The sequence below is a fragment of the Oncorhynchus gorbuscha genome, linkage group LG17 (assembly GCF_021184085.1).
Source record: "Oncorhynchus gorbuscha isolate QuinsamMale2020 ecotype Even-year linkage group LG17, OgorEven_v1.0, whole genome shotgun sequence".
NCBI classification, from domain to species: Eukaryota; Metazoa; Chordata; class Actinopteri; order Salmoniformes; family Salmonidae; genus Oncorhynchus; species Oncorhynchus gorbuscha.
Genome location: NC_060189.1, coordinates 26369739 through 26397738, shown reverse-complemented (window position 1 = coordinate 26397738; position 28000 = coordinate 26369739). Strand labels below are relative to the sequence as shown.

At 45.3% G+C, this 28000-nt stretch overlaps 1 pseudogene; it reads right to left on the bottom strand.

Moving 5' to 3' along the window:
* Nucleotides 1–2: 2 nt before the first annotated feature.
* Nucleotides 3–27945, bottom strand: LOC124002247 (annotated as a pseudogene).
* Between the last annotated feature and the right edge of the window lie 55 nt (nucleotides 27946–28000).

Here is a 28000-nt window from a genome sequence, read left to right as displayed (position 1 = left end):
TCTACACGATTTTATCATGAAGATAACGCTGATTGAAGCTATGTGCTGGTGTTAACTAGTTTATACTGAGATCCTATTTATACATCTCCCAGTTAAAATATATCCTGAGGACTACAGTCCATATGTATATTACACATCCTCAGCACATCTGAACTACATTTCATGGTTACGATCATAGTAACGTCTTTGTTATGATCTTCTTTATGATAAGATCTTTGTTCCTGATTCCCACAACTTTGAGGTCACAACAAACCTGTGGTGCAACAAGGCTCAAGGGAAATAGGCAAAACCCCTCCCAAACAGTACTGCTGGAGTTCTCTTGTAAAACTGCAGCATTGAGGTTGGCTTCACCAAGCTTCAATAAAACAGTCTGACAGTCACTGCTGTTTCTCTAACTAACCTACAGTCCTGATGCTGCTTCTCTGTAGCACTCAGAGGAGACGTGAGGTGAAGACAGCACTACGTCATGGAGAAAGGCCTGGAGGAGGTAGGGTACTTACACACACACACACACACACACAATAAATAGAAATCATTAGCCACCCCTTCACACACTCATTAGTGCTTTGCTGTCCATGACAGAGGGTTGTTTCCCTCACTTTCCCTTTTGACGACTCAACCCCAGGTCCTCCCCGAGGGTTATAGTGCAGACTTCTTGTAAGGGTAGTCAGGGTTGTTGGGTGACCTGCGTTCTCTGCTAGCCTCCTCGCTAATACTGTTCCTATGTGGCTGCTGGGCCCCTGAACCTGGGGACTCGCCAGTAACCGCCATCTCCTTCGGGCCTTCCCTGTGGGCCGACGACCGCTCCTCATACCCCTCTAGGTTTCCACTGGGGGAGCCACACAAGTTGCCAAGACCGTGAGTAAGGTCGGTCTCATTGTTTGAACGTCCTCTGGGGATGTGTCCTTCCCCAGCCTGGGGACCAGAGGGGTTAGCCAGAGCTCCATCCTGCCACTGGGGGGGCAGGCCTAGGACGTCCAGGCGCAGGGGTTCAGAGCGTGCCTCAGCTGACCTTCCCTGGCTGTCAGACATGTAGGAGGGAGGGTGGCTGGAGGAGCTGTGGCTGTAGAGGTCTGGCCCTGCGTAGGGGGGCAGGGGGTGGCTGGATGTTGCGGTGGTTGGTCGGCAGGAGAAGTCATACAGATCAGGGAACTCTGCCTGGGCCTCCAGCTTTGGCTCTGGAGCGTGCCTCTTACAGGAGTGACCATGACTGAGGCTGAGGCGAGTGGAGGGACAGGGGCCGGGGGGGAGGTGTGGGGCCGGGTGGGCCATGGGGCCATGAGGGTCGTGACTGTCCCTGTCCCCCATATGGTGCTCCCTCAGGGTCATGACAGAGACACCCAGAGCGATGTCAGGCATGAACTCCCTCATCACAGGCTCCATGCTCAGCTGGAGAGACAGAGAGAAGCACACCAACACGTCTAGTTATACATGATCACAGCACAATACACTTCTACAGCTACAATGACCAAAAGCAACAAACACAGCATGACATGTGGACCTTCACCTGTGGTTCTGGGAGCAGGGCTCGGCCCTTGGCCTGGGGGTTGCCGCAGTCTGGAGGTGGAGGCCTGGGGGCGGAGGGGTAGTCTGGGCTGCCATGTTTGGCTGTGGTGTGGAGCTGGAGCAGACTGTGGTTACAGGGGTAGGAGAAAGAGCGGGTGGGGGGGTGGGATGGGCACACGAGGCCTCCAGGCCCCCTTCAGCTGGGCACGGCTGGGGGTGGCAGGGGGGGTGGTATGGGGGTGGTGGGGGAGGCAGTGGGGGGTGAAACCCAGCCAGGCCCTCCAGGTCTGAGAACATGCTGTCCATCGCTGGGCTGCTGTTGACCCGACAACGACCTGCCTGGCGCAGGGCCAGAACAGGACTCTCGTCTCCAAAACGCTCCTCTGGGAAGAACTTGTAAGGGTTCTGACAATAAACAAACAAAACATTTAGCATCCCAAAAACCTTCTACTATAACACACACACACACACGTTATTACGTAGTACACTAAGTGAGTGATACTTTTGTCTTTCAGGGAGGTCCTTAGGACAGAGGTCTCCCTCTAACAAGTCGACAGCCTGGTCCTCCCTGTACCCTACCAGGCTTCCCCCTCACCTGCAGTAGCTCAGTAGCCCCATCCGCCAGGCCAAACTCCCTTAGCACACGCAGCTGCAGCTCATAGCTGACGGTGGGCCCCTCGCCACAGTTGAGGGCGTAGGCCCTCTGGACCTGGTCGGTGTGACTCAGCTCCTGCAGCCTCTGGACCATCTCCTTAACCACCACCAGTCTGGGTACTGACAGGACACACCGAGGGTTGGTGGGCCATGTTAACATTTCTAATATGTTATACTAAATGGCTCCCTTATTGGCACCAGTCTTGTCCTCTTACCTGGGATCTCATTGGCTACCACGGACGGAGCGGTGGCCTGGCTGCTGGCCATCTGCTGATGGTTGATCATGTGACAGCACTGTGGCACGGCGTTGTTGACCATGTAGAGGGTGTCTGGCACGTTGGACATGCGCACCAAACGTAGACGCACCAGATCTGTCTGTTCCACCATCATCTCATCCAGCACAGACTGAGTGGAGGAGGAGACAGGTTAGGAGTCGGTCATACCCTGGCCTGACCCAAACCCTCTCACAGAGATGAGGGATAAAATACTCTCCGTTAACCAGCAACCCCTCGATGCGGAGTGTCCTACCTTGGCCTCCTCCACGTATGGAGAGAAGAGACGTGGTCGCACATAGATGCCAGCGTTCTTCTGCCGTAACCACGAGTGGGCCTTGCCCCCCTCAGTCGTGGGCAGCATGTCCGAGGGAGGGGTACTGATCAGACCCCTCTTTGTCTGTGAATGGAAAGAGGGTCATTTAAAGAGAACACACCAAGAAGGTCAGGTCAATCAACAACGAAGCCATTAATAGGTCATAAATGATAGATTGCACGATATGTATTGGCAGCAATCAGAAACTGTGTTGAAACATCCGTATGACGCGTCATCCATGACTACGAACCGCGTCAGAGAGGACGTCGCTGTTGGCAGGGAGGATGTGCTCAGTGCGGATGAAGGGAAGCAGGGGGGACAGGATCTCCTTCAGCTCCTCCACATCCAGGTCCTTCCTCTTCACCCCCCGCTTGTTCACGCTGTGGGCTGTTCCGCTCAGCACGTTAGGCTCTGGGAAAAGAACCCGCCCACAATACACACACAGTTAGTAGTGATTTTATTTATAACTATGTGGTTAGTAAGGCCAACACACACTCATTATTTTTTAACGATACAGTATTTTTCCAGTCGGGTTCAGAGCCACACACACAAAAAAATTTTTAAAAAATATTGCGATCTACGATCGTGGTGCTTCAGTCTCCCATTTGTAAGGATAAAACTGGGAAAACGAAATGATTTTATAGTCTTTTAGTGTATTTTGGAGGCGCTGGTACTCTAGGTGGGTGCTTTTCCAACAGCCATTAGAAGGCCTGCTCGGAGGGTAATTATAGAGTGTATCATCTTACCCCGGTCTGCCATCCTCTTAATAAGCTGCTGCTCGCCCCACTTCACAACGTACTTGAGAATGTCCTGCTCACTCGCCTGTGAAAGAGTGAGAGAGAGAGAAGAGGGCAGGAGTGCGAGAGAGAAAAAGATAGCGTGATGAGAGGGGGATGGTGATAGGGAAGGAAAGGTGTAAGGACGAGGTTAAACATCGTAGTGTGGAGCAACATCTGAAGAGACGGTTCAGTGAGGAGACTTGAATCTGTGTTTGATGGTGTGACACGGTGTAGTGGTGGCTGAGAGTTGTACAGTATTTGTCTGATTGGATTACAGCGTTTCACCTCAGCCGTCCTGTGCGACACCCAGGGAGCTTTTGGCACAGCAGAGCAGACCAAAGCTCAGTTTCAATTAGTGGCCATGTCAGAAGGCAATGCCTCCAGGGAACGTTCTCACTCCGTCTGTACTCCAGACGCTGTGTGTTTGGGTTTGTGTTTATGCAGCCGTGTGCGTGTTGCCACTCTTCACCAAATAATTGTCAACCCAATCATGCCCTAGCTGCCTCGCAGACGGAAGGAACTCTGGGGAGGTGAAAAAGGGAAATTCTAAAAAGACATTTTTGTAACCAAAGCACTGACTACAGAGTCATTTGGACAGAATTAAGGATGGGCATTTTAAATGTTTTGACTCTTCAAGTACTTGCATAGTACTAGTGGAAAAATATATCTATATTCCAACAGTGCGCAACAATGCCTAATTTATCATAATCATTACAGATAAATTACAAATTGCCCCATACATAGTCAATACATTTTTTAAACTATTTCGGATTAATTTATTGAAACTGTAATATCAACTAGTTATATTATAATGGAACACAATCTTCTGGAAGGCAGTAACCTCAGCATTGGCGCTTGTAGAAACCTATGGTTCAATGGCATATCATTGTTCAGTTAATTTAGCAGACAAGAGGCTCTTATTTCCAGAGCCCTATTCACAGTCAAGACACACCTATGTTCTAGTAAAAGAAAACATGTAATATAACAGACTAAAATAGAACAGAATATTTTTTTCCAAAAATTGCCAGTGCGAAGTGATGCGCATTTTGCTTCTGGAACAGGTACTCTCAATGAGTGATCATTTGAAACAGGGCTCAATTTGGTAAGGGTTTCATGGTTACGAACCAAAAATGGGTCTACTTTCCGATATACAGACGTTCGATTTAGTTTATTCTGACTGTTCTTTGGAATTTTCCGAATGGATAAATAATTCCACCCGGAACACTGCATGGTGATGAATTATGGCTACGGCATCAGATTGGTGAGAAGCCTACGCTCAGTCTTTATCAAACTCACGCGTTTGCACATTTTCAGTGTGGAACCTGTCTGTCTGTGTTCAGGGGGTTATAGCCTAGGCTAACCAATTCTAAATGACACTAAGCAGTTCGCAAAGTAGTGTAAGTGGAGAATAGACGGGATGCAATTTTTCCAAACTGCAACTCGTTGTTGAAACACATTTTCCCAACATCAATCAACCAGTCCATTTTAAATTTGTGAAAGCTGACATCATTTGGCAAGGAATGTAGCTTGTGTATCCCATCATTTAGATAGGTTTTTTTTATAGCCATTTATTTCTGCAGGCCTAATGGGAGCTTGCGTGCAAACTCAGCACACGTGTGTTGAGGGAGCAGTCAGAACACATTTGAGTGATTGAGAAACAGAGGGGAAAGGGAATTTAAGGAGAATAACTGTGTGATACTTGGCTTAGTTTCTTTTTTTGTTGTGCCCCGAAAATACACATGCACACAACTGGAACACTTGAGTCAAACCAAACATAACGTAATCTTCAAGACAACATTAAAACTATTTGAGACTTAAATTTAGCTTGTCCAGTCGGGCAGTCACGAAAACCATTCCACCAAATAGTTTTACAGTATTAAAGAAAGAAATATCTCCGATAGATAGTTTTGTAAGTCTGTTCGAGTACTCGATTACACATGCCCATCCATGACAGGATACGATCTTAGGAGTCTGTGGAGATGCATCCAGTTCAATCACACACACACACAGCGGTGTGGGTATCTCACCTGTAGGTAGTCTGACTGGATAGCGGTGAGCAGGTGCTCCTTGCTGAGCTCGTAGAGTACGTCAGAGGTCACGACCTGGCTGAACTCCTCACACAGGAAGTGTAGGGCCTGGCGGTGGACCCACTTAGAGCCGTAGGGCTGAGAGCTCCATTTCAGGATGGGAACCAGGCAGTCCAGGGACAGGCTCTCCACCACAATGTCCTCACAGCCTGGGTGAGGACACAGGAACACAGAGCACAGGGGTCACGTACCTCTAACACTCATGTCACAGAGTGAACATCACCTTTAATAGCCTGGTGGTCCAGTCAGTCTGTGCTTCAGCCAACCTCTCTCTGTGTCATGCCAAATATGTATTGCTTGAGTTGGCTACAGCACAGTATGGGCCCAGGCTACATTTTTGTAAATCTATTGTATGGGAAGTCATACCCTGTCAGAACATTAGTAAGAGTATTAATGGGTGACTTAATTGAACCATAAATATCTCGCCACACAGTCACACAGTGGTCACTTCTGGAGCCATTCAGAAGCCTACAGTAGTTTCCCTCCTATTCATCACTACAGGGAGCACTCCCCCCTTTCCCCCGGCACCCCCCTCCATGCGTTTCCTAAATCAGAGCACATACCAGAACAGCAGGCAGTGGTTTAAAACTGTTACACACAATCCCACAGAAATGCCTTTGATACCTTCATGTGTTCCAGTCACTCTACCTCCCGTTCACCACACTAACACAGCAGCCAGAGGGAAGTATGCCGCACACACACACACACACACACATACACCCACACACAGTATACACGCACAGAAAACACATGCACAAACACACACGCTCTCATGCACTCGTATGCATATGCACAGACACACATTAATCAAAAACAAATTAAAAGTTGCAGAGGGTTATTAATTATTACTTGATATACTGTAGCCATTTGAACACATCTTGGGTGAAAGGGAATTTCAGAAATGGCTATAGTGGCAGTCGTAGTGGCAGTCGTAGTGGCAGTCGTAGTGGCAGTCGTAGTGGCAGTCGTAGTGGCAGTCGTAGTGGCAGTCGTAGTGGCAGTCGTAGTGGCAGTCGTAGTGGCAGTAGCAATTGAACTAAAATAAACATCAAACAATCAAATGACATCAACTTGGATCGGAAACTAGTGCATGTCCACAAGGGTACATAAATGATTTGGCTTCACGTTTTGACAGTCAACTCAGTGGAAAATGAGAGCAGGCAGTGCGATGCCAGTGATGGAGGCACACAGTGTGCCTCTGAGGCAGACGGAGATACTGGTCTGCTTTGAAGTGGCCCCTGCCCAAGCCCCATACTTCTGGCTCTGTCTTTAGCTTGTGGAGAAGAGCGGAGCAGGCTGCCCTGCCCTAGGCTTAGCTGGGTTATGAGCTCCAGTACCAGTGCTCCTCTGGGACTCTTATCTGTGGGCTGCGTGAGATCTGCTGCACTGCCTTTCCCTTTGAAACTGCACTCTGGGAAATTGGACACTGACGCCCAGGGAGATGACGCCTGCCCTCCGCTTTTAAAAAAAAAAGTGTTTTTTTTCCCTCCTTCAACCGACACACACAGCTAAAGATAAATTTTCCTAGATTTTTGGTCCCTTCCTTTACTTTTATTAGCTAGTCAGAGCGATGCAAAGCAGACCTCAACAGTGTTAAACGCAGGATGGAAATCCTGTGTCGTTAAGAGGACAGATGAGGTTGAAATGTGGACGCAGACATTTAGCCTTTTTATCTTCCATAAACAGCCTGAAGTGGGAATAGATTCCACCCTTCCTTCCTTCCTTCCTTCCTTCCTTCCTTCCTTCCTTCCTTCCTTCCTTCCTTCCTTCCTTCCTTCCTTCCTTCCTTCCTTCCTTCCTTCCTTCCTTCCTTCCTTCCTTCCTTCCTTCCTTCCTTCCTTCCTTCCTGTATCTCTTCTCTGTATTCCGCTCATTCTATCCTACTTTCTCGCACTCTCTGAGCAGGGGTAGACACGTAGAGAGAGACACACACACACAGACAGACACAACTTCCTTTGAAAAGGTAAAGCTTCCCCAGTGGAGACCAGCAGCACATGAAAGCAGACAGCTCTGTTCTCTATTAGCCCATTAGAATGCATAGCACCATTCAGCCTTTTAAAGCTTTGCACCCTTATTATGAGCCGGAGATTAGACTGGGCATTATATCTAATACTTAAGCCATTTCCCCTTCCTCTCTCTCGCTCTCTCTCTCTCTCTCTGGTACTATGCATTCACTGCAGCCTAGCAGACTGACTAGAATATCAACACAATGAGCATTATGGCAACTGCATCTGTGAGACGGCAATAACTGAGGATGTGGGCTTGCTGTTTTTTTTAGCTCGATGTTTATGAAACAACGTTTCCAAACCCACTTAAGACATCAGCAGCACTCAGGACCAGTAAACACTGTGGTGGACTTGAATCACGTTTGATTACTCAAGTAACTAGAGCTTAATTTTTAGCGGAGGTCTCAAACAAAACAAAAAGGAACGAGGAGAGACTAAAGAAGAATGACGGGCTTCACTCCGACTGCCTGAGGTCTAAGGCCAACTTCCAAGCAAACCGATTGCCGAGGAGCAACTGGAAATCCCCCACTGCTTGGAACAATTAGGGTTCACTCATGTAATAGGTCAAGTTCTGCCTGTAACCAAAGATATGATTGATCAGACAGCAATTTCACAGACCGAGACTCCTTAAACGTAACAGGAGAAAGTTGAACGGCTGACATTCTCCTAATGGAAGGTGCTATGACAGAACTAAGGCTGTTAGGCCCTGTGTGACTATCAATAGCCTCTTAAATGCAATGGCAAGTTTAGATAGCAATTCTGATCCCATTCATTACCACTCAAAACACTTTCACATCAGCAAGCAACTCTGAAGACTGACTGACTAACGTTATTTATTGCCCACCCAAGGTGTGGTCATTCATGGTATTAATCAATGACTAAAACTTACCGCACAGGAATCATGATTGTAATGGCACGCATGTCTCCACAGATGAGTCATTACTCTCCCGCTCTGTCTGTCTGTCTGTCTGTATGTATATATATATATGTGTGTAGAAAGGAAAATCTGCATTGGTATGCTGATCTACTCATTATCAATGCTCTCACTGTGTTTGAAAAATGAATAAGGCTTTTAATATCGGCCAGGGTAAGTGAGAGTAAGTAAAAGAGTGAGCGATCTCTGGCTAGGGAGCTAATAGGGTTGATAACTGCTGATGGAGACGACAGGCTCTCAGATTGAATCCTACCACCAGTGAGTGCACCCCGGCCTGGACACAGCTCAATCAGATGGAGGGGGGGCAGATGAGGCACAGAGAGGAGGAGAAGGAAGGGACTGCTCGCCCGGAGACAACCCGATGCGCATGACAGCTACCCCAGGTCTCTGACAGGAGGCTGAGGTCACTCAAGGTTGTCACATAGAAATTAAATCATGGGCCTTCTCAGCTCATTTGACACTTGGGTGAGCAAGAGTTTTGGCAGCCAACGGCGTGTCAGTGGAGGCTCCTCACAGGAGGGTAGGGGGGGACCATCCTACTCAGTGAATTTCAGAAAGATAGAAATTGTGAAACACCTAAAAACTAACATTTTTAGATAAAACTATACTAATTATATTCACGTCACCAAATAATTGAATAAAACACAGTTTTGGAATGAAGGTCTATAGTTGCCTAAACAGCACTCTGTTAGGAGTACCCCCCCCCCTCCTTGTGGTACATTGACTTCAATACAAAACCTAGGAGGCTCATGGTTCTCACCCCTTTCCATAGACGTACACAGTACACTTCCGGAGGACATCCTCCAGAGCTCTTCCAGCATGAACTGACAGTTGAACAGTTTTGAACAAATTAATTTCTTTTAAAAATTGAGAAGCAGCAGAGAGAGAGAGCTATATTTTGTTGTATTTTTTTCAATAACTTAGCTAGCTAATGCCGCTAATTTAGCCTACTCAACAACCTGACTCAAACAGAGAGGAATGCTATGTATGTTAGCTAGCTGGCTAAGGCTTTCCAACACTCCAACTCTTCCAAGTTAGGGTACGCTTTTGGTTTTATTAGATTGCCACCATGGCCCACTGATGTAACTACTAAACTGCTTGCTGTACTCTGTACTGCATGATGGTACACATGGATTTAATTGTGGGTTTACTAATGCATTAGTTTTAGTAGCTATGTTGACTATGACGTTAGCTAATACTGTGACAACGGAGACGGTGTGTGAAACGGTTAGCATTTATGCTATGAAGGTTTGGCTTGAAGAGGTTTGTTCACCTGGTCACAGACAGCTGTTTGTGGAGCACTGAAGTTCACAAGCTAAAGGACATGTGAGAGGAGAGAAGGAACTATACAACAAGGAAAGTGATGCTGTTTGTATGTGGCTGCTGAAATGTATCGGTGATCATCCGATTGTGTTGCAAAATGTTTCTTAAAAACGGATTTTAAAAAACGGAAATGGACCTACCTGAATTTGTCCAATAGGAACTCTCATTTAGTTTGTAACTGTTTGGAATAATGGTTACACTGTCTGTCACCTTGTTCACTCCAATTTGTCTCTCGACCTGTGCACCTACATTATAAACTTTAAATTTGTAGGCTAGGTTGGAGCAACCTCACGATGGGTATAGGGAAAATGTGAGTATCATGTAGTTGCCCAAACCTATCAATGTTACATTGGGCTGGGTGACTGGAGTATGAGTGACAGCCATCCAATATAATGTAATGGCCACGATCTTAAAAGTAAATAATTGTCCTCCCTAATCTTAAACGGCACTGACCACCAGGTGCGTGTGTGTGCGTGTGTGTGTGTGTGTGTGTGTGTGTGTGACTGAGCGTGCAGGCATGTTAAAAAGGTTAGGGGTGTCTTTGAGGAGGATAACTAACAGAGGAAAGAGAAGAAAAAAAACTGGAGAGATGGAAATGTAATTAACTAAACAAGATGGCTATCGTACAGACGAAATGAGAGGTCCTTGATACACACAACATGGGGTTTCATGGGAACTGATGAGATTGTTGCTTCTCTGTGGTCAAGATAGGGGATATAAATACCCTATAGTAAAGGCTTGGAGGGGGGGGGGTTGAGGGGATGAGAGTTTGCCTGGTGCAAAGCTGCCGTGGCAACCCTGAGAGACATGATGGTGTAGGGAGTAGTTTGGAAATCGATAATGTGAACGGGACAATATTGCAATATTATTTTTGCGCTAGTCAGCTCTACCTGCACCAAAACTTCAGGATTTTTCCTTCATATCTTGTAAATAGTATTTTTTCTTAATCTTCTTTGAAAAGAGAGCCAATTTGTCTTAACACTTCATTTTCATGACTGATCAAAACTTGCTTTTTTTCTTCATGTCTCTCTCTTGTCCCTCTGCATTGTCATGTCTCTCTCTCTTGTCCCTCTGCATTGTCATGTCTCTCTCTCTTGTCCCTCTGCATTGTCATGTCTCTCTCTCTTGTCCCTCTGCATTGTCATGTCTCTCTCTCTTGTCCCTCTGCATTGTCATGTCTCTCTCTCTTGTCCCTCTGCATTGTCATGTCTCTCTCTCTTGTCCCTCTGCATTGTCATGTCTCTCTCTCTTGTCCCTCTGCATTGTCATGTCTCTCTCTCTTGTCCCTCTGCATTGTCATGTCTCTCTCTCTTGTCCCTCTGCATTGTCATGTCTCTCTCTCTTGTCCCTCTGCATTGTCATGTCTCTCTCTCTTGTCCCTCTGCATTGTCATGTCTCTCTCTCTTGTCCCTCTGCATTGTCATGTCTCTCTCTCTTGTCCCTCTGCATTGTCATGTCTCTCTCTCTTGTCCCTCTGCATTGTCATGTCTCTCTCTCTTGTCCCTCTGCATTGTCATGTCTCTCTCTCTTGTCCCTCTGCATTGTCATGTCTCTCTCTTGTCCCTCTGCATTGTCATGTCTCTCTCTTGTCCCTCTGCATTGTCATGTCTCTCTCTTGTCCCTCTGCATTGTCATGTCTCTCTGCATTGTCATGTCTCTCTCTTGTCTCTCTGCATTGTCATGTCTCTCTCTTGTCCCTCTGCAGCAATATGTTTGGAACATCGAATAGCAAAATAAAATCGCAATACATTTAAATCGAGTGTACAAAGCATTAGGAACACCTTCCTAATGTTGAGTTGCACCGCCTTTAGCCCCCAGAAATGCTTCAATTTGTCAGGGAATGGACTCTACAAGGTGTCGAAAGCGTTCCACAGGGATGCTGGCCCATGCTGACGCCAATGCTTCACACAGTTGTGTCAAGTTGGCTGGAAGTCCTTTCGGTGCCGGTCCATCCTTGATACACATTGGAAACTGTTGAGCATGAAAAACCCAGCAGCGTTGCAGTTCTTGACACACTCAAACCGGTGCGCCTGCCATCTATTACCATAATCCGTTCAAAGGCAGTTAAATGCATGTCTCAATTGTCTCAAGGCCTAAAAGGATCATAGCGTTCAGCTGGATTCACCTGTTCAGTCAGTCATGGAAAGAGCAGGTGTTCCTAATGTTTTGTACACCCAGTGTAGCATCGTGAGACTTGAAATACATATTGTATCAGCACCTAAGTACAGTGACATCGTATCTTGAGGTCCCAGGCAATTCCCAGCCCCCGTACAGGTGTGAGGAAGATCTAGCCAGCTGTGTGTGTGTGTGTGTGTGTGTGTGTGTGTGTGTGTGTGTGTGTGTGTGGTGTGAGAGTCATCTTTTCTACTGTGCCTTTATAGCATGCAAACATGGAGTTGTGCTCCCCATGCTCTTTTAACTGCAACAGCACTTTGAGATTTACAAGAAAAGCTTTAAAAAAAAAAGTTATTGTTAATAATATTGAGTTTTTGTTGTAGGACAGACAAAGGTTATAATCTTACCACTGTCCCGACAGCCCAGTAGTACATTGCTTCCTGTCTGTGATGCAGCTAGTGACAAGAGGCACTAATCCCTGTGTCTGTATGTATTTGATGGAGTGGGTGGGCAACAGCTATGATCGGTGTCTTCTTTACTACCGAATATGTAATACTGTCAAAACCCCACTGATCTCCAGCAGAGATGGAATGTAGGTGTTAAAGACAGATGGGCAAATGGACACTATTCTTTGACACATAAACCACAGTATGTATGGTTGATATATATATATATATATATAAAAATTCAAAAACGTTTTTTTTAATGGAGTTTCTCAAATATCTGAACCCACCAATCAGCAGTCAGAAAATGGTGTGAGTGGTTTCTGTTAGTAGCACACCTCACATCCTGATCCCTGCCTAGCGGATGTGAGAAACACCTTCATATTAAAATGAACCTTGCAAGCATGAAGAGAGCACCCCCCCCACAGGTTTAAAATCTCATCACTCATTGGAATGGGAGGTGAAGGTAATAAACTGACAATATCTACGCTCTTGGCACCATCTGACCTTCTAGGGGGGGGCTTCTGGGTGAACTCCAGTACTCAGAGTGACAGCAGCCAGAGAGAGGGAGAGCAATGGGGAGAGGGCTGCGGTCTTGTGATAAATAAAAGGAGCGATAGGGCCCTGACAGGAGCGCTCGCTGGCTCTGCAGAGATGTGTCAATAAAACTGTCTGTCACTGGAGACCTTCCTGGAACAGGGAGGGAGGACAGAGGAACAGTCCTGAACCGGACATGCTTTTTCCATTTACATTGGCCTAACGTCTGCAGCTGAGAAAAACACAATTTGCACTAAAACAAGCTATCAATATAGGGATTCTGTTCAGAGAGATGTCACCCCCTGGTTACCTTTTGCTCTTTCTTGCATGGACTAATTTATTTACATTGTTGCATGGGGGACATATTTTGGAGATGGACCTATTGCTAGGCAACAGTCTGAGGCGTGAGAAGGTTAACCCCCTGAACTCTGTGACCTGTCAAGACGGCTAGTTACAGTGCCTTCAGAAAGTATTCACACCCTTCGATATTTTCTGCATTTTGTTGTGTTAACAGGGTGGGATTCAAATGGAATTGAATTGCCATTTTTTGGTCAACAATCTACATTGAACAAAAATATCAAATGCAACAATTTCAAAGATTTTACTGAGTTACAGTTTATAAGGAAATCAGTCAGTCAATTGAAATAAATTCATTAGGCCATAATCTATGGATTTCACACGACTGGGAACACAGATATGCATCGGTTGGTCAGATACATTGCATGACCAGAAGTATGTGGACACCTGCTCATCGAACGTCTCATTTCAAAATCATGGGCATTAATATGGAGTTGGTCCCTCCTTTGCTGCTATAATAACCTCCACTCTTCAGGGAAGGCTTTCCACTAGATGTTGGAACATTACTGCAGGGACTTGCTTCCATTCATCCACAAGAGCATTAGTGAGGTCGGGCACTGATGTTGGGCAATAGGCCTGGCCCGCAGTCGCTGTTCCAATTCATCCCAAAGATGTTCGATGGGGTTGAGGTCAGGGCACTGTGCAGACCAGTCAAGTTATTCCACACAATCTTGAAAAAGCATTACTGTATGGACTTCGCTTTGTGCTCGGGGGCATTGTCACGCTGAAACAGGAAAGGGCCTTCCCCAAACTGTTGCCACAAAGTTAGAAGCACATAATCGTCTAGAATGTCATTGTGTGCTGTAGCGTTAAGATTTCCTTTAATAGAACTAAGGGGCCCAGCCCGAACCATGAAAAACAGCCCTAGATTATTATTCCTCCATCAAACTTTACAGTTGGCACTATGCATTTGGACAGGTAGCATTCTCCTGGCATCCGCCAAACCCAGATTTGTCCGTCAGACAGCAAGATGGTGAAGCGTGACTCATCACTCCAGAGATCGCGTTTCCACTGCTCTAGAGTCCAATGGCGGCGAGCTTTACACCACTCCAGACGACGCTTGGCATTTTACATGGTGACATTAGGCTTATGGAAACCCATTTCATGAAGCTCCAGATGAACAGTTCTTGTGCTGACGTTGCTTCCAGAGGCAGTTTGGAACTCGGTAATGAGTGTTGCAACCGAGGAAAGACGATCGTTTACCCTCTACGCGCTTCAGCACTCAGCGGTCCCATTCTGTGAGTTTGTGTGGCCTACCACTTTGCAGCGGAGCCCTTGTTCCTAGACGTTTCCACTTCACAATAACAACACTTACAGTTGACCGGGGCTGCTCTAGCAGGGTAGAAATTTGTCTAACAGACTTTTTGGAAAGGTGGCTTCCTATGACAGTGCCACGTTGAAAGTCAGAGCTCTTCAGTACGGGCAATTCTACTGCCAGTGTTTGTCTATGGAGATTGCATGGCCGTATGCTCGATTTTATACACCTGTCAGTAATTGGTGTGGCTGAAATAGCCAAATCCACTAATTTGAAGGGGTGTCCACATACTTTTGGCCATGTAGTGTATCTTGATTACATAAGCATTCAACATTTTAGAATCACTTTTAGCAGCGATTGCAGCTGTGAGTCTTTCTGGGTAAGTCTCTAAGAGCTTTGCACAGCTTGATTGTACAATATTTGCCCATCATTATCAAGTTGCTTGTTGATCATTGGTAGATGGCCATTTTCGAGTTGCGCCATAGATTTTCAAGACAATTTTAGTCAAACCTGTAACTAGGCAACTCGGGAACATTCCGTGTCGTCTTGGTAAGCAACTCCAGTGTATATTTGGCCTTGTGTTTTAGGTTATTGTACTGAGGAAAGGGGAAAGCAGGCAATCAGGTTTTCTTCTAGGATTTCTCCTGTGCTTAGCGATTCCATTTCTTTCTACCCCCCCCCAAAAAAACCTAGTCCTCCCTAGTTAATTTCTTTGACATATTTTTTAAAGTTTTACTTTAGTGTGTTGTTGCAAACAGGATGTATGTTTTGGAATATTTTTTATTCTGTATAGGCTTCCTTCTTTTTACTCTGTCATTTAGGTTGGTATTGTCGTGTAACTACAATGTTGTTGATCCATCCTCAGTTGTTTTCCCTCCCATCACAGCATTAAACTAACTATTTTAAAGTCACCATTGGCCTCATGGTGAAATCCCTAACCAGTTTCTTTCCTCTCTGGCAACTGAGTTAGGAAGGACGCCTGTATCTTTGTAGTGACTGGGTGTATTGATACACCATACAAAGTGTAATTAATAACTTCACCATGCTCAAAGAGATATTCAATGTCTGCTCTTTTCGGTTTTACCCATCTACCAATAGGCACCCTTCTTTGCGAGGCATTGACCCCCCCTGCATTTTAAATTCACTGCTCGACTGAGGGACTTTACAGATAATTGTATGTGTGGGGTACAGAGATGAGGTAGTCATTAAAAAATCATGTTAAAACACTATTATTGCACACAGAGTGAGTTCATGCAAATGATTGACCTGTGAAGTCCATTTTTACTCCTTCATTTATTTAGGCTTGCCATAACAAAGGGGTTGAATACGTATTGACTCAACACATTCCAGCTTTTCATAATCTATTCATTTGTAAAAATGTATAAAAATACAATTTCACTTTGACATTATGGGGTATTGTGTGTAGGCGAGTGACACTAAATATCAATTTAATTCATTTTAAATTCAGCCTGTAACACAACAAAATGTGGAAAAAGTCAAAGGGTGTGAATACTTTCTGAAGGCACTGTAATGGTTTTATTTAGTTGGACTCGGTCTGAGTAACCCCAGTAATGAACTGTTAGCCCCGCATCCCTGACCAAGTGAGGGCGGTGTAAGATTCTAGATTTTCTTTAGGGTTCTACTGGCGCCGGAAGACCTCTGCTTTTGCTCTCCTCCCGCTCGGAGGCTCGACCGTTGGAGAGATGTTGTGAGAGACGAAGCTCTGAGTGACAGACCCAATGGACTGTTTGCACTCCTGCGCTTCTCAGTCACGCACAGGTGACCTGGATTCCGGACCGTGAGTGTCATTGGATTGGGGACTAATTACTTTGCTATTTCTTTTATTGGTTTGAAGGGGATCCCCTCTGTATAAAAATGAACACTTTTAGGTATTGAACCCTGGTACCAGGTCCTTCCTAAATAAGTGTATATCTGTGATTTGAGTATTGAAAGGTGCTAAATAATAACTGTTGGGTTACACATGATTCCAGTTTGAGCTTTCTATTGAGACTCATTTAATTGCGACAGGTCTTCATAATTGCTCTTATTCTTTGATTTAGTTAAGGTTAGTCACTACTTTATGGTTAGGCCTACACATACATCTTCACATGCCGCCTACTTATCATTGCCACACACCTAGATACTAGGTCCAAACTGATAGGTACACAGGTTCCTCAGAAGAGGGGGCTACAGAGATTATAGGGATGGAAAGAGACATGGAGATAGCTTTTAGCAGTTGTGCCAATACTCAGTACTACATTAAAGTCTTGATGTTGGCTCACACTCCTGCCCTGTCTAACCTTTGATAGATTTCAGTATGCAGAGATGCAGTTATATGAGGATATCTACCCTCAGTCAGACCCATACTGTCACAGAGCTAAGGGCAATATCACATTAAAATAGCACTCTTAGCATGAAAGATTGACTTTCAAATTCATGATGCGGCCCATCTATCTACCTTGGCTGACCTGATTTAAAGGATTTAAACCATTGAAGCATATTCTCACTAGCTGATACAGGCAGCCTCCCAGATTACCATTCATCCACACACACTGAACAGATTATAAAGGGATCTGGGAAGAACTGGACATGTAGCTCCAGGTTGAGTGTGAACACCAGCTCTCTGTGAACCATTCATTCATATCCACTCTGAGCTGGAGTGTGACTGGACAGGACAGACAGACAGGACAGGGATGGTTGGTACTATAACTTACCTTGTGCCAGCATGCTGAACTCAAGGAAGAGCGCGATGTGGTAGAGCTCCATGGCCTCCTCAGTGCGGGTGCTAGCTCCTCCCCTGCCCCCGGCCACCAGGACCTGCACCTCCCCCAGGCTCCCGGCCGAGGGGCTCCCCCTCAGCACCAGCCCCAGCTCCACCGCATCAGTGTACATGCAGTGAAGGATGACTCGCACGTACTTCCGCGGGATGATGGACTCGTCCAGCACGATGCGTGTGGGTGTCTGCAGCGTGCGCTCCGTCATCTCCTCCCCTGTGCGGATGCGCCGCTGCAGAAGGTTCCGGAAAAAGGGTGAGCGGGCCGAGAGCACGGCCTTGTGGGCCCTCAGGTCCTTGTCTGGGGAACCCAGCCCCCGGCAGCCTCCTGTGGCCACTCCCCCTCCAGCCCCCCCACTGCTGTAGGCCTCCACCAGCTCTGCGTCAGAGGAGAAGCTGAGCAGGGCGTCGTAGTAACACATGTAGTCAAACAGCCCTCTCATGTCTGCCTCCAGGGAGTTGGGCGTGCCGAACTCCTCGCTCAGCTGCACCAGCACGTCCACGTTCTGCAGCCTGGAGTCCTCCACCCCACCCACCCCAAACTCCCCCGTGTACAGGTAGTGCAGTAGTGCAGAGAACATGGGCACATCGATACCCGCCGTCTCAATGTCCATAAGGACCTCAGCTCCGTACCCCGGAGAGGAGGACAGTAGGGTCTTGAAGAAGGGGCAGCGGGAAGCCAGCACGGCGCGGTGGGCGGGGAAACAGGTGTCCTGGAAGATGAGGTCCACGTCGGTGCAGTACTTGTGCTGGTAAAGGGCAGCCAGGTCACGCTGCAGGCTGGGTGCCTTGGCCCGCGCCAAGCTGGCATGGAAGCTCAGCTCCTTGAGGGAGGCTGTGCCCTCATACTCCTCCACCAGGGCGTTGGCATCACGCACATCCCACCCCGACAGGAGCTCCTTCATCTGGCGGGCATGGTCCGCAGAACGGCTGGACTTACGGCGCTTGATGAACCTCCTCTTGAGGGTGGCCAGGCCCAGGCTCTTCTTCTTCCTGTCATGGGGCTTGTCGTGACCCTGCTCCAGGCTGTACAGCTTGGACTCCCAGCCATAGCCCTGCTGGGAGTATGACGACGTCCCTGCAACACACACATAACATAACACAGAGGTCAGCTGGTTCAAATGTCCTGGTTATTTTTGAACAGGGAAATAATTTATGAGTAAAATCCTAGCATATGATACATGTATCTTGTTTTCCACAGCTGTTTTTTTAAATGCGGTCAATTCCTCTGGCTTGGTAGCATTTAGAGTTTGCCATTTCTAGTCTGAAAACATGACCCGAGGAAACACAATCTGTCTTTTCTCCTAGCCCTGTCATGTGACCTGTTCAGGCTGTCCAGACACACCACTCTGCTCTCGCTCCCTCACAGCGTGCTTGGCACTCCCTTGATCTAGGGCCTCAGGTCTCTCATTTCACAGATAATTCAACGTTCTGTGTTAAGAAAGGAACAGGCCATCATTATCAAAATGAATCAAAAGCATCAATGGGTCTATCTGCTAATAAAGCTGACTTTGATTAAGGCATGGTTGGAATTAGACGGCAACAGGAAGTACAACATGGACTACATCGTTGTGTGTAAGTTTGCGGGGGGGAGTCCCCTTCCTCTGTAGTCTTTTGCAATGCACTTGTCCATCTATACTTGCGTCACCACTGCCAAATAGAAACGTCTCTCTGCCCTTCCTTCCCTGAGCATCCATCACTGTGACCCACATAGTAGTCATTCTAATACTGTGAATCATCCTCTGTCTACGCCGGCACAGCGAAGCTTACAACCAACAAACATTAGAACCGCAAAGAACATCCAGTTGTTTTTTTGCAATCTACAGGGCTTTCAACCCAATCAAATCTCCCTGAGCATGGACCTGTCTCTAGAACTACAGACAAGAAACGTGTAACAGAAAATTACTATAAAAGCCTGTTTTTTTTTTTGTTAAGCAGACAAAAAAAATACACACAAAAAATGAATAAGCAGCCACTCCTAAAAGGCCATCAATAAGGCCCTGCAGTGATATATAATGAATGAGGAAATGATGCTTGGAGTCTGGAATGGGAATTAACAGAGACAGCGGTGGATGACTGAACACTTCTCTGCAAGAGCAGTCAGATCAAATACAAGTTGAATAGAATGCAGCTCGAACACTTCCAGCCCAGCAACGCAGACAGATGACATTCATTTCATAAGTCAAGAAAAAATAAATACTTCTGACTGACAGAACTCTTGCAAAAAAAGCGTAAGGCTCTCCAAAGGGTAGTGAGGTCTGCACAACGCATCACCGGGGGCAAACTACCTGCCCTCCAGGACACCTACACCACCCGATGTCACAGGAAGGCCATAAAGATCATCAAGGACAACAACCACCCGGGCCACTGCCTGTTCACCCCGCTATCATCCAGAAGGCGAGGTCAGTACAGGTGCATCAAAGCTGGGACCGAGAGACTGAAAAACAGCTTCTATCTCAAGGCCATCAGACTGTTAAACAGCCACCACTAACACCGAGTGGCTGCTGCCAACACACTGACTCAACTCCAGCCACTTTAATAATGGACAAATTGAGGGAGAAAATGTATCACTAGCCACTTTAAACAATGCCACTTAATATACCTTACATTGCTCATCTCATCTCATACTGTACTCTATTCCATCTACTGCATCTTGCCAATGCCGTTCGGTCATCGCTCATCCATATATTTATATGTACATATTCTTATTCATTCCTTTACACTTGTGTGTAAAAGGTAGTTGTTGGGAAATTGTTAGATTACTTGTTAGATATTAGTGCACTGTCGGAACTAGAAGCACACGCATTTCGCTACACTCGCATTAACATCTGCTAAGCATGTGACCAATACAATTGGATTTGATTTGAAATCTGAGCCTAAAATCAGTTGCTGATTGAAATGTTACACTGGAAGTGAAAAGATCAACTCCAACCTCCCTCCCTCCACAATGACCTGTACATTCCTGTATCATGCATCACATTTAAGTTTATCATTTGTCTATGTTCATATCCTTGCCGCGAAGGTCTGTTGAGGTCACTGATAATCAACACTTTGAAGATACTTTACTATAACACCCGTAGTGTATGTAAGAACATTGAGAACCTACCTATGAAGGTCTGCTGTATCTGTGTGTTTCCTCCTATACGAGGGGAGCATGAGTGCGAGTAGCTGGATGCATTGGCACCCATTGTGACTCTTCTTCACTTGTTGTTCTGGGATCTCCCCTCCTGCATCTTCATTCTGCCCGGGCGAAGCACTTCATTCCTCAGCCATCGGCTCCCTCTCTCAGGGCCGGGTCCTCTGGAGCCTCCTCTGACACCCAAGCACAACCTGCCATGCCTGAGAAGGGGAGATCGGGGGGGTAGTTACGGAGTGATTAGACTGTTTTTGAGTAACTTTGTTACTGAGTAAAGTGCCATGTGTATTAAGCCCCGATGAGACTGTTAATACAACTCAAACAGACCAGTCTTAATGCATAACCATACATCCTGTCCAGGGGTGAAGGAATCTGTTACTCCAACTGATCTCAACCTCACATTACTAAAAAATAATAATAATACTTTTTCAGACAGAGGATGGACACAGTTTTTTGCCCCTGAAATTCCTTTTGAAAATCTAAATCATGAACTTCCTCTTGTATAACACTGCATATATTTGCTATACGTGCAGAGGCTTTATGAGGAATAAAAACATCAAAATGTTGATATCATTTCATATCTAGATTCTAAACCTTCCAAAGCTGCTCAACAGTGGCTTAAGGTTAGCACCACTTGAGACTGTTGCACGCTCTCGGCCTGTTGATTGGCAGGCAATCATAAATGCAATACAGATGTATGGCGATCTTTGTAGGAAACCAGACCCCAGCCCTGTCCAGCCTACATCTTTTAGACAAAAAGCCCCATACAAACTCCAGCTCAACCACTCGCTCTCTGCAGGCCCATCCCTAGCCCCAGTTCGCTCCTGCACCCAACCTCCCTCTCTCGGTTAGCTCCTCCATTGACCCAACCTGGACGTAACCCTACTCTGAACTGCGTTGGTCAGCAGTTTCTTTGGTTTGAGCTCTGAAATAGTAAGTTAACTGTCTGCAAGTCTTTATGCATGTGAGCAAATACAAGTGACAGCTGTTAGTCATGGTGGTCTGCTACGGTCTTCTGTCAAAAGATAACACATGCATTTATATTTTAGCAGACACTCTTATCCAGATCATAGCTTGAAGCAAAACAATGTTTGATACAAATCTAAAGATTATATGACCATCAACAAACCCATCCACCTAACCCCAACAAAGACACGTCCTGACCCTCTGGGAGGCTGGAGGGGAGCTCGAATGCGATGGGATATCTGCTTTATCTCAGATGGATGTCCCCCCCCCGGCATGCTAATAAATCACTGTGTTTTCCCCCATAGAGCAGCACTATAACCATCCTCCCAGAGGCCCACTGTAAAACCACAAGCTCTTACTCAACACTCACACAATGGGAAACCAAACATTCACACGAAGACACTCAAAACTACTAAAACTGTTTCACATATACTAAGTTATGGTTGATCTTTGTTTCATCCGAAGGATTTTTTTAGTTAAATAAAGGTTAACTAGGCAAGTCAGTTAAGAACAAATTCTTATTTACAATGATGGCATACCCCGGACAACGCTGGGTCAATTGTGCGCCACCCTATGGGACTCCCAATCACGGCCGGTTGTGATACAGCCTGGAATCAAACCAGGGTCTGTAGTGACGCCTCAAGCACTGAGCTGCAGTGCCTTAGACCGCTGCGCCACTCGAGAGCCCAAATGGTGACGTAACTAAAAATAAGCCAGGCTTCGGGGAGAATATGGATTGGATTTGTGTAGAGAATTTTTATATCTAGGATAGAGGAAAAAACCCAGATGTGCTGTCTTGTTTACGAAGGGTCCTCTGAGGTGCAGTAGAAAGCAGAGCAGCAATGCATCCATCACATCAGCCAAACAACACACTCCCACCGTTACAGCCAGAGTCCAAAACAATCATCTTCAAGAACCACATTTTCCACTAGGATCCTGGAAGCATATCTTCATGTTTGGAAAACAACTATTTCCTTGAGACCTGGACACTCGATGTCTCCTCAGCATCCCAAGTCTAACTCCACTCTCTCAATCGGATGTTGAATAGGCAGAGGAATGATGTCTGGGGTGTGGGGGAGGGACACAGATGGGCTGGAGCAGGGTGCTGGGACGGGCCGGAGTTGGGTTTAGGGAGGGGAGTGGCAAGATGAAAGGCAAGGTGAGCTGGGCTATGTGTCACTAATGAGAGGTGCCAGGGGAAAGGCCTCACGCCATGGCCCTCCCCATGCCCTCTTCCACTCTGTAGCTTGCAAACACTCACCACACTGGACTGGGTCACTGTATTTAATCTACACTTACACTCTAAGAATAAAAGGTTCCGCATAGAACCAAAAAGGGTTATTTTGTTTGCTTCATATATGACACCCCTTCGTAGGATTCTTTAATCGGGAACCCAGGGGTTCTTCTTCACTGAACCAGAATTAGTTCCATATAGAACCTTGGATTCCATATAGGATTCTAAATAGAACCTTAAGGGGTGCCATATGTGAAGCAAGCATAGAAGCCTTTTTTGATCTATCCAGAACCTTTTTTTCTAAGAGTGCACAGAGCATCTCAGCCTCCCACAGCACATTACCATACAAAACACCAGGCGGGAATAGGACCAATCTATTATTCAAATGATAGTCAAGTCATTTTATCAATAATTTATATGGATTTCCTTATCAGAGCGCGTAGGAATAGAAAAAATGAGACAGGCATATATCTGGGTTCTACTCATATCTTCCTAAAAATTCCAGCTCTCCCAAACCCCTCCTGTTCAGCCTTTATCAGATCACCAACAGTGGCTGTCATCCCACAGAGTCCAGCTCACACGTGCGCACAACCATGAATTTGTATAAGGGAGACAGTAACAATTGGGATGATTTGACCTACTAAGTACTCTATAGTCAAAGCAGATGCAAAATGCCCATTTGACTTCTGTTTATACAATCCCCCTATAGTCCAGAGTTGCAGATTGGTCTAGTTTTTCAAATGGTTACTGCGCAAATTCGTTCTATGATCCAAAAGGCACTGCACATTGACCAATCACAATGCAATTGACACCAAAGATAGACAGTGGATGACTGAAACACCAGCAGCAGAAAAGAGACACACATTCACTTCATTGTAGCATATTTTATCCTCTTTGAAAAGCGTCAAACATCTTAGCAAAATTGATGCTATGTTATATGCATTTCCCTGGCATCAATAAAGCACCAAGGCCATGAACTAATAGTAAACTATATCAGTTCAATCATTCACAAGGCAATATATTAGCCTTTAGCGGTCCATGCCCCACAGGGAGTTTCTCTTCATTTACTTACAATGAAGATGTAGAAGGCTATTGATTTCTAAACCATTCTCTATTCATTTGGGTTGCACTACCAGTTTATAGCTCAAACATCCATCCAATCACCATTACCATAAAACAAAGCAGTCCCAAGATCCCATCAAAAAGGTCAGGATGTGTGACTCCCTGACCTGGAAATTGAGGTTTGGGACATCACAATGCTATTCTAATAATAATAATGGTCTTTTACCAAGACACGTCAGCCAATTGTTGAACAGGAGAGTGAAGGGGGAATAACAAGCAGGCTCTCTCTGCATCATTTTCATTGTGTGCTTTACTACTGTGCTAACTAATGAGCCGGACTCACACTGTCTGAGACAGCATGTCCCCTCCCCTGCATGTCCCTATATCTGGGGTCTTTGCTACTGTATCAGAGAGGTTTAATAAGCCTTCTAATGAAGGGCTGGGATAGCTTGGGGGTGGGGGTTACTGTAGAGCGGGACACAGAGCTTGTTAGTATGATGACCACAGGGTCGGCCGTGAAATTGATGTGTCTCGGCACCTTCTGCTGAGCTTACACCTGACCAAGACATCTTTACCTGAACTGACATAATGGATCAATCACCATTCAGTCAGTGACAGGATACACTCTTTCACTCATTTTGTGACAATTTCCAGTACATCTTGACATGTGGCTAGTTTCCTCGTCGTTCTGAAACATTGCCATAAAATGTCTGTTTCACTATGTTGGACAGATTTGGGCCAGAGCTCAGCACAGTCTATTCTAAAGAAAGATGTGAGAGCTGACCTGGATTTTATTATTTTCCCTACTTTTTCCTCAGGTTTATGGTATTTCGTTAGACGTTCTGCTGAGTCGACAGGCCTAAATGTTTTTGCAGCATAAACTCACTAATCAGGAACAGAACTCTATACATTTTACTCTAAAAAGGGCAGTAAGAAACAGCCAGCGATGTGTATTTATGGAGTCTGTGAATCACTGGGACAGACTTACAGGGCCATGTCACAAACTGCTTAGCTCTGCAGTGCTCTGGTCCATCAGGCCAATCAGGTGAGCAGCGCAGCCGTTCATTCTACTGATTACAGCCTCTGTTAGGACAGCTACCATAAACGCCCAGAACAGACCAGAAAACAGAAGCACACTGGAGTGGTGCGCAGGGTCAGCTGTTTGTTCACCCGCACGCAATTGCTAATAACGCATCCGCACCCACCAACTATATGCGATAGAGTGAAAATCTGAGGCCCACACCCAACCCACTAATATAGGACTTGTGCTATAGGCTAAAGTCAGACTGCATAATGATTTTTTGACAGGAGGTGCAGGATTTTGTTTTGCCTGATTTAGATATGTTTCCGACATTTTGATAGGCTATTTGTTAGTCAACTGGTCTATAATTAGATACATGTAGCTTCTCTTTTGTCATTACATGTTGCCCTAGAAGACTAAATAAAACCTTGCTCAACAGAATCATGTAATAGATCGATAGAATGAACGCTACAATCTGGTTGACGTCGGTAAAGTTCTCGGTCATCTTTTGAAGAAGCAAGGATGTTCAGGTACTGGGAAGGAAATACAATAAAGCAAAAACAACAGGAAAGATTTTCTGTACAACGTGTCCAAATGACATCAGCTTGACCGGTTGTCAGGAAAAAGAAAGCTGTGAAAAGGACCCAATGTGTTTCTGATAAAATGTCAGTTTGGCTTCAATAAATATTTTACGTGGTCGAAATACTATCAGCATTTATGGTGATGACAGCACCTCTACAGACCCTATCTAACTGAGCATTGCATTCCCTTAAGATGCAGGAAGAAATAAATCATATTTCTCCACTGTTCCCACTTCCAAATTATGCCTATATTCGGTGCATAACTGTTATTATTAAGACTATAGCCCTATTTGCCGAAAAGTAGAAAACGTGATTTATTTATTACCCCAAAATCTCCGTTATTCCAGAGGACAATTCGGATGGGACAAGTTTTCCAAACTGCCCCCTGTAATTGACAGTTTCTTCTAGGTGTGCAGATATTTCAAGTCCAGGCGGTAACAGGCTACACTGATAACTGAGGTTGGTTTCTAAACCATACCAAACCATCTTTGGTATAGTGTCATCATAATATTTAAATTGAGGACGTGTGATCATAAACGAGCACCCTGACAAAACAAATCAACTAAGGACACAAAAGGTGGTCCTCATGTCAAAGCAACTGGTGGAAGATAGTGAGCCTCTGCTATGCTGTGTGTGCAAATTAATGACCTCATCATTCAACAGTCTGACAATGAAGGAACTGGAGATCTATGGTAAACAGGCCTGAGCCGGAGTCTTCAGCCAGACTCTCAGGGTGACATTCAACATCTTGGGAAACAAAGCACTGACCTGCTTTTCCCAAATTTGGGTCAGCGTTCAACAGGAACTTTATTTGAGAATAAATCCACTGTTAAATAACTTACCACCTTCAGCTCAATCTCTCCAATTCAGATGACTTACTTTGGCTAATTTCCTTGTGACAGAAGATATGTGGACCATGCACTTCAATATTGTGGGATATTTCTCAGGTTATGCAATAGTTGTCATTTCTGAGTAACGGTCTACATTTTACTCAGTTGCCCAGGTAAAATAATACAGGTCTTTATCTAGAAGGAAGGAAAGCAGGCACCTCAAGGACACAAATCTATGGAAGCAGATAACTAATGGCCTTTGTCATGTTATAATTTATATTGGCTTTAGGCCACAGAGTAGAGTAAACATAGTTTTCATTGATATCTAGGCTCTACACATTCATCCTCACATTGCAAGAAGGATGCATGTGCCTTACTCAAATTATTATTATTATTTTTAAATGTCCCAGCTTTCTTAGGACAATATAAAGCAAACCAGTCATGGCATCATTCTAATCCGATGCCTGTGGGAGCCATTCTGATTAATCTCGTTTACATAGTGGTGGATTTCACACTCCATAGGCTCCTATAACCTAAACATCCTATAGTTATAGGATACAGACAACTAAACATTCTGCTGCCTGAGGTATGCCCTAACAGACTAAATTCGAGTTGCCATAGTATAGGTTCTTAAAATATTGTTACTGTTGCAGTCAAATTCAAGTTTAATACATTGATCTGCCAACGACGGCAACAAAAAAAACAACATTCGAATTTTTGACATTGCCAGAAATGGGGAAACCTCTCATTTCAACGCCGCATCAGTCACTTCAACAGTAGGCTAAAGAGGAAATGTAGCTAGGCTACAGTATTGCTATAGCGCGATCCGCCAACAACTAATTGGATAGGCCTACATTGTCGATACTGTAGCAATAAATAGCAACAAATGTATAACTATTTGTTAAATTAGTTCGTTTTAAAACATTTTTTTAAACAATTTAACAAATGCTCTTGTTAGAGGAATAGCATATGGATCGGACCTTTCAGGGTAGCTGCATCGTAGCCTACAAATAAGATACCTAACTTAAGCCATAACATGAATGTCGTGGAAAGGCTTTGTTAGTATCGTAAGCTATACCACGGAGCCATTGTTGCCTTGCTGACAGCATTTCGATTATTCCTGCTAAACCCGTCGCATGCCAGCGTCGTATCATGGAATAGCCTACGCTCGACTGAATCGGAAACAATGACTCACAGTAAAAAAAATGGACATTATAGCAAACAAGTTGAGTGATAAAAATAAACATGTCGGTAGCATGTTAGCCATGTTCATAACCCTGTAATTAGCCTACATGTCGGTTTCTACGTCCGCTTTGAGTTGCTCTTTGGAGACTTGACAAGTTCTGTAAAAATAAATATCTGGTCAAAAAGGCATATGGACCAGCGATAGATCGTTGATTGAATAGTTTAAGGTGTCACTGTACCTTGAGCAGACTTAGCTTCTTTCCGAAATTATTCTCCCTTTTAAGTGGATTCCCGAATGAAGTTATGATGATTTCCTTGTAGAATTTTTTTTGTCTTAACCTACCGCACAACTCCCCTTTGTAACACCGATCATTAAGCATAAATCGACGCCGAATACACAGAGATAATCCTACATGTGCCTTTAGATCCACTTTGCCTCGACTTTTCAGCTAATTGCAAGTCCTTTTTCCGAGAATAGAAACTCAAGACGTGTTCCTTAGCTTGGATTGATTTTCCTTAAAAACACTCATCCTTGCGCGGCGCCTGGTTGGGTGGGTGGTGGTGTGGCCTATCCAGACGCTGGTTGCTGACTGGTTCGAATCTGGAATTGTCAGCTTGCGAGCGCCGT